The sequence below is a fragment of the Ranitomeya variabilis genome, chromosome 7, assembly GCF_051348905.1.
Source record: "Ranitomeya variabilis isolate aRanVar5 chromosome 7, aRanVar5.hap1, whole genome shotgun sequence".
Lineage (NCBI taxonomy): Eukaryota > Metazoa > Chordata > Amphibia > Anura > Dendrobatidae > Ranitomeya > Ranitomeya variabilis.
In genome coordinates, this window is record NC_135238.1 from 204,657,082 (window position 1) to 204,669,235 (window position 12,154).

The window sequence follows — 12,154 nt, forward strand, 5'->3', positions numbered from 1 at the left end:
CCCACTCATTGCCTGAGTGCTGAGTGCAGCGCTCGGCTGTGTCTGACAGTCCCATAAACAAAGAATGGAGTGAAGGCCTCAAGATGAAGCTCCAAGGCCCCAATCTTAGGATCCCTGGGTGTTTAACAGCGGGGACTCCCATGGTCAGCAAGTTATCTCCTATCCAATGCATAAGGTGTAACCTGCTTTTTGGGCGGGAATAGGCCTTTAAGATGAGAATTAATGGCACAGGTCAAACATAGCAAACACTTACCTTGCAATCCTCCAGTAAGAAAAGGAAGGAATTCAAGCTTTTATTCGACTGAAAAGACAAAAAAAATACCTGTCATAACGTGCATTCAGAATACATAATATACAAATTAAATATATATATATATATATATATATATATATATATATATATATATATATATATATATATATATATATATATATATATATATATATATATATATATTTTCTGCACAGAGCAGCAACTGCCCATCATTAATTACCAAGCACAGCAACATACATTTTGCTAAATTATTGGGAATGACCTGTCACCTATTGCAAAGATAATGGGAATGGTGTGGTATTGAGCACCCGTCTGCACGGCCGGCCATCACACCCACTGCGACCTGTTAACTCTATGGGTCCGATTCATTGTTGCATTTCTGCCTTTTTTTGCCTGTTTTTCATTTGCAACTAATTCTACTTCTAATTTGTGCCTTTTTTAAGGCAGATTTTGCGTGTGTTCTCCTGGAGTATTTTTTTTTTTAATTATTTACTGTAAATGTTCGTCATAGTGAGCAAAATTTGGGGTTTCCAGATGTATTTGGGTGATTGATTGATCAATTGTGACTTTTTAAAAAAATTGTTAAAAGGGATTTTATGCATGATAATTATTTTTTCTGCAAAAAACGCCTTTTTTCAGGTATGACTTTCTGAACTAAAGCTGCTAGATGGGTCATACACAAAAATAAGAAGCAATTTTTATTTTGTACAAAAGTCATAAACCGTGTGTAAAATTTAAAATAATTTGGTGTAAAAAAAAAACAAAAAAAAAACAATGAATACCAAAAAAAAAAAAGCACAACTGATTAACACTACTCCAAATCTGGCAAACCAAATGGCATATATAAATGCACAAAACCTCTGAACTAGCCAGAGCCACAAGAAACTCACCTGCACGTTGGGCCATGTGCACACATGGTGGATGCAATGTGGAATTTGCACACAGATTTGCAGATGGAAAATCATATTACAGAAAGCAAATACACTAGGTTGAAGGGATAATCCGAACTATTTTGGCTATGTGCACACGTTGTGGATTCGTATGCGGATTTTTCAGCACCGTTTTTGAAAAATTCACAGATAAAATGCAGTGCGTTTTACCTGCGGATTACAAGTGGATTTACCGAGGATATCACCTACGGTTTTACACCTGCGGATTCTTATACAGGAACAAGTGTAAAACGCTGCGGATTCCGCAGGCAGAATTGACATGCTGCGGAAAATACAACTCAGCGTTTCCGCACATCCTGAAACCAGTGCCAGAGTCAGGATGCACTTTGTGGGCGAAGTTTGTACGGCCCCTGAAGGATGAAATAAATATCCAAATGGCCCTTGGCAGAAAAAAAGATTCCCCAAACCTGGTCTAAGTGAAGCATGAGCACCACTGCCCCATGTACTCTCTATGGAACTGCTAAAATGCTGAACCAATGACAATGATGGGTTTTGCAGAAAAAAGAAAAATCAGCTAACAAAACCACTTAGAAGGAACATCTGCAGAGAAAATAGTGGCCTGCGGGGTATCGGGAAGCATTGGAGGAACCGGAGCACTGAGAGATTAAAAAAGAATCCTACTTTTTTTTTAATTTATTTGTAACATTTTATGTTTTCAGAATTTTTTTTTTTTTTTTTTACTGCCACTAAAGCCCATAAGAGTAATTCACACACAGCTGATTTGATGTAAACTGATTCATTCGAACAGTGTTTGTAGAAATGGACCCAATCACGTGTGTGGAGGGCACTTTCCAGTTGTAGAAATTTTAGCAACAAATCTGCCACTGGTGAATTCATCGACAGATTATGATGGGCACGTACGTGAATAACGGACACAATGATGTCTAAACGTATGTGCACAGTCTATTCGCTGAGTTTTTGGAGTGAAAACTCCAAGTTTTTTTGTTTAAAGATTTGGAGAATTTCTGCTCCATAAACAAAAAAACATCAGTGTGAACAAACCCTACGGCCACGTGCACATGTTCAGTATTTTATATCAGTATTTGTAAGCCAAATCCTGGAGTGGAACAATCAGAGGAAAAGTATAATAGAAACATATGCTCCACTTCAGTATTTGTAAACCAAAACCAGGAGTGGGTGATAAATCCAGAACGTGTGAACCTGACCTAAGGATATATGCACATTGTGTCTTTTGGACATAGACACATCCATATTGGTTTTTTGTAGAATTTTTCAAGCATCTTTTTTCTTAAAGCCACATTCACCCGTTCAGTATTTTACATCAGTATTTGTAAGCCAAAACCAGGAGTGGGTGATAAACACAGAAGTGGAGCATATGTTTCGGTTATACTTTTCCTCAGATTGTTCCTCTCCTGGTCTTGGATTACAAATACTGATGTAAAATACTGACGAAATACTGAACGTGTGAACACTAAGTGGAAATAAAACATCTCACTTCTTTTCAGCGAATCTTAATGGAATCTGCTCCAAACCAATCAGAAAAAAGAAAGGTTCCTGCATCGGTCTCTGCTGAAAAACCGGTTGCATTGAGCCACCTCAAGAGCACGCCATGTGAATGTGGCCCCATACAGAAATGCTGCAGGTTTCCTGTGTGGGGAGCACAGGGCCAGAGAAGGAGAGATTTCACCAATCTCATCCACGAGGATTTTCGCATAGCGGATTTTTACAGCTGATTTCCCCCCTTTTCCATGCAGAAGGCTGAGCGCCACATGTGAATGTCCTGCAGATTTCATCTTTTGCACTGAATGTTGAGGCTATGTGCACACGTCAGGATTTCGTCCGGATTTTTTGCGTTTTTTTTGTGGAATTCCCTGATAAAAACGCTATAATTCTGCACAAAATCTGCATACATGATGCATCCTATCATTTAGAATGCATTCCGCATTTTTTGTGCAAATGTGTTTTTTTCCGCATAAAAAACGCAATCCGGAAAAAAAAGCAGCATGTTCATTCTTTTTGCGCATTTTTTGCAGATTTCCCATGATTTTGGAGTGACAGGAGAAATCCGCAATAATTCCGCCCAAAAAAAGTGCAAAATCCGCGTAAAATCCACGCAAAAAAAAACGCATGCGGATTTCTGGTAGAAATGTCCGGATTTTTGTCAGGAAAATTTCTGCAAGAAATCCTGACGTGTGCACATAGCCTAAATCCGCTGCAATGTTTATTTCTGTCGGATAGTGTGGATGCGATTTCTTAAAATATCACCCGTAATTCTGGCATTGTAAAACACGGCGGATTTTTCCACATGCAAATCAGCAGCGGAAAATCATTCCCTAGATGCTTTCCTGTCCTGAATATGACGCTGAGCATGGATGCATCGCTAGATAACAGGTGCCGTCCGCAGGGGCCGCACCGAGCCCCCTGGGGCCAATGTAACGGCCACCGTACAGGGCAGGACACAACTCTCCCGTATCCCAGAATGTCACATCCACCCAGAAAGGCAGAAATAGCAAGGAGATGGACGAGACCTGCACACAGGGTGTCCGGGAAAGCAGAGTGACCTCCCCTAGCATCAGTGCTGCCACCCAGCTTTCCAAGATACAGGAACAACAGCTGTCAGGGCATGCTGGTACCTGTGGTACCCTATACATAGCAGGTCATAGCCCATAATAGACGCAGTGCTGCGCCACCCGGCCACAATGTGACAATAACAAGGCCTCAGTGTGAACCCTCCTGCCAGCCTATCGCCCATACCCACCGAATAACCAACCTCACGTCTCCCCCACCGGGTCCAATCTCGTCACCACCCTGTCTTCCCTGTGCACCCCGCCCGACACCGGCCACATACACTGCGAATGACTGATGCTGTACGGAGACCCAAACCGGACAAAAAACCCAGCGCGCAGCTGCAATGACGTCATCCCACAGGAGAACTGGACGCTAAGTACTAGAGCGCGCCACAGATGCTTCCTGTGTGTCTCCACAGCAGGAGCCATTTTACTGTGGATATGAGCGTAGGCTATAATGGGCGTTGGTCTCCGGGAAACATATCGCATTATTATTCGGATAGGGGACATGTTTTATAGCCGTTGTCCTAGTGACATGTGGTTTTGCCAACTCTTTGGTTACAAAATGTGAATGTTCGGTGATGTCATTATTGATAGTTATGGCTTAGGGTGGGCAACCCTGTCAGAGAGGCCACCAGAAAAAGGGGAGAGGTGGCCAAAGTAAAATTAATTTACATATATGGCACTATGGCTGCTTCCTTGTACAGACTGCGGAGGACCCTCTAAGGCTGGGGGTCTGCAACCTCTTCTTTTTCCAGGGGCCACACTGTCATTTTGAACCAATTCCAAGGGCCGCAATAAAATCTGAAGCGCCATTATGATCTGGGCCTTTTATAAAGAATTATCATTAAAGGGAACCCGTCACCCCCAAAATCTAAGGTGTGCTAACCCACCAGCATCAGGGGCTTATCTACAGCATTCTGTAATGCTGTAGATAAGCCCCCAATGTATCCTGAAAGATGAGAAAAAGAGGTTATATATTATACTCACCCAGGGGTGGTTCTGGTCCGAAGGGCGTCGCGGTCCGGGGCCTCCCATCTTAAGATGACGTCCTCTTCTTGCATTCATGCTGCGGCTCCGGCGCAGGTGTACTTTGTCTTCCCTGTTGAGGGCAGAGCAAAGTACTGCAGTGCACAGGTGCCGGGAAAGGTCAGAGAGGCCCGATGCCTGCACACTGCAGTACTTTGCTCTGCCCTCAACAGGGAAGACAAAGTATACCTGCCCCGGAGCCGCAGCCTGAATACAAGAAGAGGACGTCATCTTAAGAAGATGGGAGGCCCCGGACCGCGACGCCCTTCGGACCGGACGTCAGCGGGACCGCCCCTGGGTGAGTATAATCTAACCTCTTTTTCTCATCTTTCAGGATACATCGGGGGCTTATCTACAGCATTACAGAATGCTGTAGATAAGCCCCTGATGCCGGTGGGCTTAGCTCACCTTCCATTTTGGGGGTGACAGGTTCCCTTTAAAGCCAGAAATGTCCGATATGCACGTTCCAGGACAGTCACTCGCCACAAAATGAGTCACTCTCCCACCTGTTTGCATTCTAGAAAGGAAGAGACCATAACACCATGCTGCCCAACTTTTAAAGATCAGAAAGAAGGACACTTCATGAGTCGCCGTGGCAAATTTTGGCCACACCCCAATCCACAGCCATTTACCATTTCTTTCTCCCTGGGCAGGAGGACTAGAGTTGAGATCATAGTAACATAGTTATTAAGGTTGAAGGAAGACTTTAAGTCCATCTAGTTCAACCCATAGCCTAACCTAACATGCCCTAACATGTTGATCCAGAGGAAGGCAAAAAAAAAACCATGTGGCAAAGAGTAAGCTCCACATTGGGGAAAAAAATTCCTTCCCGACTCCACATACGGCAATCAGACTAGTTCCCTGGATCAACGCCCTATCAAGGAATCTAGTATACATAACCTGATCGATTCAGGGGTCTCTGGTCCAGATCAGTGGTACCTAGCAGCTGGACGGGAGGCGGCGAATCTCTTACCTTCCGGCATCCCCAGGACTGGGCGATGTCATCTGTGTGTCCTGCTCGTCTCTAGTTGAGACCTGTGGGTTATTTTTCTGTTCATATATTCACAGTCGGAGCCGCCAGAACTTTCTCATGTTGATGTAGCCTCACTATATGACATCTGGCTTTTTTGCATCTGTAAGGCCGTGTTTACACGCAACATAAATACCATGTTTTTTGTTTTCTGCAGATATCTGTACCAAACTACACAATAACAGTCTTTTCCCTCTTATTTCATGCGTTTCTGGTGCAGATGTGAAGACGCATTTTTTATGTAGTTTCGGTAGCACAGAAAAGCTTTAATTCTGCACTTAAAAAAGTATCTGCAGTTTTTTATTTGCATTTTTGTTAGGCTCCACATAAGAGACAAGAGAGAAAAAAAAAAGCACTAAAACCGCACAGTTCAGCAGCATCTTAAGGATAAGTTCACATTAGGCTTTTTTTCTGCAGCAAATCCTGATCTCTTGGCAGGAAAGAAGCTACATAAAAAAGCAGATTTTCCTTATGCTGTAGGATCCTGCTGCAATTAAAAACGCCTGAAGCTAAGGCATTCATATTTCTAGTGCAGTAATGCAATTCAATTGTCATATTTCGTGTTTTAGCATTACAGAGCGCTGCTTTTTGTTTGAATGTATATGAGTTAATGACTCTAGGTAAGCACCTGTTCAGACCTATTTATGTTTGGATGTGGCGGTCAGTCTTTTGTTATTTGTACTCATTAGCCTTCTGACTGAGCATTCTCCCCTTAAGGTACCGTCACACTCAGTGACGCTGCAGCGATATAGACAACGAGCTGACCTAAACTAGATCGCTGGAGCGTCGCTGTTTAGGTCGCTGTAGAGACGTCAAACACAGCAGCTCCAGAACGATGCAGGAGCGATCCAGTGACGTAACGGAGACTCACTTCTCGTTCTCGCTGGTTGTTAGCTCCATGTCAAACAGCCGGAGTGTACCGACTGGCTAGAAGGAGACGCTGCGACGCCCCCTATGCTCGTTGCTGGCGTCGTTGCTTTTGATGTCAAACATGACGATACACGCCGACCTGGCGATGAAATAAAGTTCTGGACTTCTAGCTCCGACCAGCGATGGCACAGCGGGATCCAGATCGCTGCTGCGTGTCAAACACAACGAGATCGCTATCCAGGACGCTGCAACGTCACCGATTGTTGTCGTTCTCTTTGCAAAGTTGCTGAGTGTGACGGTACCTTTAGCTTCAGGCATTTTTAATTGCAGCAGGATCCTACCCCTCCATAGAGATATAGATTTCAGTTGAAGAGAGGATTCACATTAGATTCCCATAGAGATTTAAACCTCAGTCTTAGGCCGGCGTCACACCTAACGTATAAAAATACGGCCATTTTTTACGGCCAAGATACGCAGAAAAGTTCCTGAACAGTGATCCGTATTCAATGCGAGGATGCGATTTTTGGATGTAATGCTGTAGATAAGCCCTTGTTGTACCCTGCAAGATAAGAAAAACAAGTTAGATTATACTCACCCAGGGGCGGTCCCGGGGCGGTCCGGTCCAATGGGCGTCGCGATCCGGATCCAGTGCCTCCCATCTTCTTACGATGACGTCCTCTTCTTTTCTTTCTGCCACGGCTCCTGCGCAGGCGTACTTTGTCTGCCCTGTTGAGGGCAGAGCAAAGTACTGCAGTGCGCAGGCGCCGGGCCTCTCTGACCTTTCCCGCCTTTTCTGGGGTGGCTGGGGACGGATGTTTTTAGCCGGGGGGGGGGGGGGCAATAACCATGGACCCTCTCTAGGCTATTAATATCTGCCCTCAGTCACTGGCTTTCCCTCTCAAAAAATTGCGTAGGAGCCAACGCCAGGTTTTTTTTCCGTGAATTAACCCTTTAAATTAACACCTACAGCTCCCAAATTTTACAAAGAGACACAATACTAACATTATTAATGAGGAATATTTAAAAATATAAGGGATATGAAATGGGTTACTGTATGTAAACCATGTCTCATATCCTGTCAGGTTCGGTAAGGACTTAGCAAAAGCCAACAATTGAATTACTGGCTTTTCTACTATCTATCTCTGAATTAAATATAAATATATATATATGTGTCTCACTGATATATATATATATATATATATATATATATATATATATATATATACCTATGCAATGTGTAGATGCAGCGCCCCAGAGTCCTGGTCGTTGCAGTACTGTGGCTCCGCCACTATGGGGAGCTATGGTGCGTCCGATGGCACTGAAGGAGTTCATCTGATCAGGTATCACAGACACCAATACATTTCACAGCCGGGCCTCCGGGGGGAGCTAAGGGTTCTATTCATTAGGCCACTCCCCACCATAGTGGGTAAACTGGGGGTCAGGCAGGAAGTTAGATCAGAAGCTGACTGGGTTGGAACCAGGCAACACCTTGTGGCAGAGGGTGTTGTAGGGGAAGATACAGTAGGGTCTCTGTCAGGGGTGGGATCCTGACAGAGGCTTGGCAACTAGAACGAACGTAACGGGACCGTGCCTGCTCCGGGTAGCGGCGGTGCCCAAGAAAGGATTAGAAGAGAGATAGATTGTGCTGAGTGAGAAACGGGATCACGCAAAAGGAGAAATACCAGTAGGAGTCGTGCTGTAAGACCGAAGCAACATCCTACTGAGGCGCACTACCGGTGGCCGGAACGCCGAGGGAGTAGAATAACATTCAGCTTCAAGCAATACTCCAAACAGCGGCAGGACAATCAGTCTCAGGCGGGCTGTCTAACTCAAATCACCTATGAAGTCTTGGGAGGCAATTGCGGGAGAGGGGCGTCTCTAGGGTCCCGGAAGAACTCCAGGCCTACCCGTCAAACGGGTGCCGTTCCTACCCGAACCTCAGGGAGGGACGGAGGATTAGCAGAACATCATCTAATCGAGTTGTGAGGGAACATCAGAAACAGACACAACAGTTGTGGGGTACTTTCCGTAAGCACAGCAGGGAAGGACTACAACACATAGCGCTAGGGGGAAGGCACAGATTTCCTCCTGTGAAGAGAACTCTGGAAGTGTCATTGGACCGGCCGGACTTGCGTAGCCTGGTGAGCCGTATTCTGGACTGAGGACTCAGAGATCTTCAGTAAAGAGGTAAAGAGACTGCAACCTGGTGTCCTCGTTATTTACCGCGACCTGCACCCCACAACTGCACCGTTACAACACCACTTATTGCACCGGACGTCCCCCACTGACAGACAGGGCCACGGACCGGGTCTAGCCACCGTGACAATCCCAGGACTGAGACCCAGAGGCCCGGCTCCGGGTACCCCTAGGCCCTGCGGCGGTGTGGGGGCGCTCCATAGACATTTATTTTATCTATTCTTTTTTTAACCTGTCAGTGTGATTTTACTGTGCACCACACTGAATTACCGGCTTTTCTATAGGACACCGGTGCGTATTTCTCGCAAGTTAGACGTGTGGTCCGTGTGTAATCCGTATTTTTCTCGCCCCCATAGACTTGCATTGGTGTATTTTCGGAGGAATAGGCTGACAATCGCAGCATGCTGCGATTTTCTCTGCCCGTAAAATACGGCCTAGAAATATACGGCTGACGGAAGCTGCCCCATAGAGAAATATTGGTCTGAGTGCAATGCGTTGTTTTGCGCCTCTCACTCATCCATATTTCTCTCTAGTGTGACGCCGGCCTAAGAGAGGATTGGCATTAGGTCCTGGCAACCAGAATCGCCTTATCGTGGCTGCCGAGTACACATGAATTGGACAATTTATGCTCTAAACGTTCACAGTTTTTCATATTTCTATATTTTAACATTAGAGTGTGCTGCTTTTTGTTTGAATCATCCTTAACTTTAGGCCTTTTAGAGATAATTTCATCTTCAACTTGCTTAACTGTTCACAATAACAGTAATTTTGACAAGGGGTGAACAAACTTTTACATGCCACTGTATGTATAATTCTTATATCTGGGTTAACATTACTGTTACAATTAAAGACTATATATTCAAATCCCCTGCAAGTAGTATAAGATACCGTACATAGTAAAGACTGTTGCAAATGACTCTTTTTGACCTCTCCCCTCCTGTTTTAAGAATTCCCAAATTTGTCCAGCAGAGGGCAACTTATTTCCATTATTAGCTACGCCGTAGCCAGCTCTCCATCATAGGAATCATAGAAAAAATGGTGATATAATCTGGAAAATATACTGGTTTTTGCATGATCTCTTTCCTCTGAAGACCAAGCGGCAGATATAGGGGCTTTCAGTAAGTCTTCTGCTGCCATTCTGTTGCCATTACAATGCAGGGCCCTGATATACGCCATTAAAGCCCTTCTTGACGTTTGCCAATATCTATCTAAACATTTGAAAATGAATCTCGTTTCGCTGTTCATTCACCGTTTATAGCTGTAAGTGATGACGCTAGAATAGAGTCTTAAAAGCCGCTGTTACCTTCATTGATATATTTTATGCCTTGTAATAAATGATTACCGTATTCCCACCCGTTTAAAACGAATCTGAAAGTTTGCTCATGCTGCCAGAACTAAGCAGCATATCCGGTAACACGTACTCTGGCTCCAATTCATCAAGACTAGTAATGTTAGCATCACTATTGATGAGATGTCCTGAACTCAGACACTCCTCATTCATTAAAAAGCACAGCTAGCCATGAATTCGACAAGCTGTGACGTCTCACCCCAGATCCAGCAATTTTGGCATGCAAAGATAGGCTTAAAAAAAAATGCCAAAAGTCACAAAAATTTTTCGCAACTTGACATTGTGTAAAGATTTTGTAATTTTTCAAAGCGCTTTACTCCAGAATATTGGCATAATTGCGTTGATGAATAGGCGCCTAAGTGTCTCATCGGACTAGTTGAAATTGCTCCCTACATGGTTCTCCCTTCCCAGGTCCTCTAGACTGACTGCACTCTTCCTACTTTCATACTACAGGTGCAGTCAGACGATAGTATAACACGGACGATGATTACATCTCAATGCTCGGACTGCCCGGCGGCTCTCTTGACCCAAGCGTGAAAGCATGTATTTCTATGCAGCTGTTAGGCTCAAGTCTGGAGAGCCGCTGTCCAGTCCATGCACTGTGATGCAATTGTTGCCCGTGTTATATGGCCATCTGACTGTGCCCATAGGGAGAGTCCTATCAGTCATGGAAAACAGGATGGGGAGAGCCAGCAAGAATCTACCTCAGATTAGATACTAGATAAAAGGGTGGTGAAATAAGGAGGTGAATATAATTGCCCTAGACAGACTGGACGTCTCCAGTACAAACCAGGGACATCAAATGGCACAATGGACATGCAATATTTCTATGTCATATTGATAATAATTAGTGATGAGCGAATATACTCGTTACTCGAGATTTCCCGAGCATGCTCGGGTGTCCTCTGAGTATTTTTTGGTGCTCGGAGATTTAGTTTTCATCGACGCAGCTGAATGATTTACATCTCTTAGCCAGCTTGATTACATGTGGGGATTCCCTAGCAACCAGGCAACCCCCACATGTACTTAATCTAGCTAGTAGCTGTAAGTCATTCAGCTGCGGCGATGAGAACTAAATCTCCGAGCACCAAAAAATACCCGGAGGACACCAAAGCATGCTCGGGAAATCTCGAGTAACGAGTATATTCACTCATCACTAATAATAATCTACTGTCAACACAATCCATGGATATATCTATGATCGGGGGACATGATCTCTTCTGTGGGTTCAAGCGCCAGGATTTTCAACCTTGGGAAATCACAGAAATGTAATACCTACACAAATTATGGATATATCATAGTCATGTGTGTCTAAGATGGTGAATGAATGCTTGGAAATACAGTATGTCGGTCATATTATTCCACTAGGAGGTTCCTTTGGGAAAATATGACAAATTAGAACTATGTCCGGCGCCCATCTTTCTTTGCATCCGATTAGCCATACTCCTCTCTCACCTGATCACGAGGAGGGGTGAAGGGTGTGAATGAGACCCTTTATTATATCCTTAAAAACTCATTGTCTGATCCAAGGAGAACAACTAGGATAGTAGATCTGTCTAGGCTCCTTTGCAAATAATGGCTCATGGATCTAATTGTAAGAGTTTTCTTTATTTATACCTTTTAGTTTTATGCTGTTTTTGCCTTGTGTGTATTTCTTTTTATTATTTCATCTCTTGTACCTTTGTGAGCACTGTACCATTTGTTGTATATTAAATCTGAAATCTAATAAGTTAGTTCTTTGCTGCTCTAAATGTACACACAAACTCAAAGAAGGAAAGCTTGGCCGAGTTGTTGTGTTACTCTATGTATGTCTGAATGCAAGCAGTGTACTTGTCTGGTGCTTGGGGAAGTTGTGTGTGTGTTTCTGCTGTTGTAAACCAAGGGGTAACGCTCCTCCTTGCGGAGAGTGACATGCTGAGATGAGGAGAC

General features: G+C 44.1%; 1 protein-coding gene across 11 annotated transcripts in view; it reads right to left on the reverse strand.

The window, feature by feature from the left end:
• DYNC1I2 (dynein cytoplasmic 1 intermediate chain 2) overlaps positions 1–4,169 on the reverse strand; it is a 118,173-nt gene extending 114,004 nt beyond the window's left edge. For 2 of the 11 annotated variants that reach the window (XM_077272719.1, XM_077272711.1), the window contains exons 1-2: positions 3,956–4,068; positions 254–301 (exon numbers count right to left, since the gene is read on the reverse strand). The gene's annotated coding sequence lies outside the window, so the exon portion shown is untranslated. Of the gene's footprint in view, positions 1–253; positions 302–3,943 lie in introns of all 11 variants that reach the window. The other 9 variants (XM_077272712.1, XM_077272708.1, XM_077272713.1 and 6 more) reach the window with 8 other exon arrangements.
• Positions 4,170–12,154: the final 7,985 nt, after the last annotated feature.